This window comes from Fulmarus glacialis, unplaced genomic scaffold (genome assembly GCF_000690835.1).
Source record: "Fulmarus glacialis isolate BGI_N327 unplaced genomic scaffold, ASM69083v1 scaffold110, whole genome shotgun sequence".
NCBI lineage: Eukaryota > Metazoa > Chordata > Aves > Procellariiformes > Procellariidae > Fulmarus > Fulmarus glacialis.
The window spans coordinates 35181-36151 of record NW_009189291.1 but is presented as its reverse complement, the minus strand read 5'-3'; the positions used below and the strand labels follow the sequence as shown (position 1 = coordinate 36151).

At 38.9% G+C, this 971-nt stretch overlaps 1 protein-coding gene across 1 annotated transcript in view; it reads right to left on the bottom strand.

The window, feature by feature from the left end:
- The window catches only part of LOC104079326 (serine palmitoyltransferase 3-like), a gene marked incomplete at its 5' end in the record, with an annotated part of 37032 nt that overhangs the window by 1863 nt on the left and 34198 nt on the right, over positions 1-971 (bottom strand). The gene's annotated exons all lie outside the window — the stretch shown is intronic.

The window sequence follows — 971 nt, the reverse complement described above, 5'->3', positions numbered from 1 at the left end:
GAATTTTACACTGCACACGTGCAAGGCAGTTTTTTCAATGTTGTTTGAGAGGGGTCTACACTGGCGTGGGAGCTGGTCAACCGGGCAGGGCTCCAGCCTCAAGCTCCACATGAATCTCAGGATGCAAATGGAGAGCCAGGGGCTCTCTGCAGGCACAGGTGCTTGTCTGCATGAAGGAGTGGCATCTTTAACTCAAATGCCTTCTACGTTCACGGATTTTTTGCTTTAATCATCATACTTGTGCAAAGAGAGGAAAAAGAAAGCCTGAAATTTACTGTTAAGCCTCCACGTTTCATGCCTCTAAGTCAGCTTATTCTGAGAATGAAAGAAAGTATATCAAGCCAGGCCAAAAACACCTTCGGCAAGAAAGGGAGATGGAAAATTTCAAAGAGTTTATTTTAAACACATTTCTGACTGCATTGGAATGGAGGTTTATGATGGAAGTCTCAACATACTCTTAACAGTATTTCTGATATCAGAGAAAGATACAGAACTGAGACAGGCCAGACAGCACCAATTAAACTTCATTAGGTTCAAACAGTTCCAAATACTGTTTGCAATTTCCACCTGTACCCCCAAGGCTGTCCCATATACTTCTGCAATTCAGGAAACACGTGGAAATATGGAATGAAAATAAGGATATGGAAAACTTGATTTTCAATTATTTCCATATCGTTTCAGGTTTCCTACTCTGATAGTTTTGACCTGGCATTTAACTTTTGTCTTGCTGTGCTCTTCATGTAGGTCTTTATTAGTCATGACAGATTTGGTCACTATTAGAAACAGAAGAACATAACAAGTTAACTGTCCCATAATTTATTTTAAAAAATAAAATATATAAGGCTAAAATGCCTTTAAAGATCAAGTGACAAGGCCAGAAAAACAAATGTAAAAATGAATTATTGAGATTCAAAGTAATAGACACACAGCTTTGCCCAACCTCCTTTGCATCTGAAGTTAATTTCAGCAGG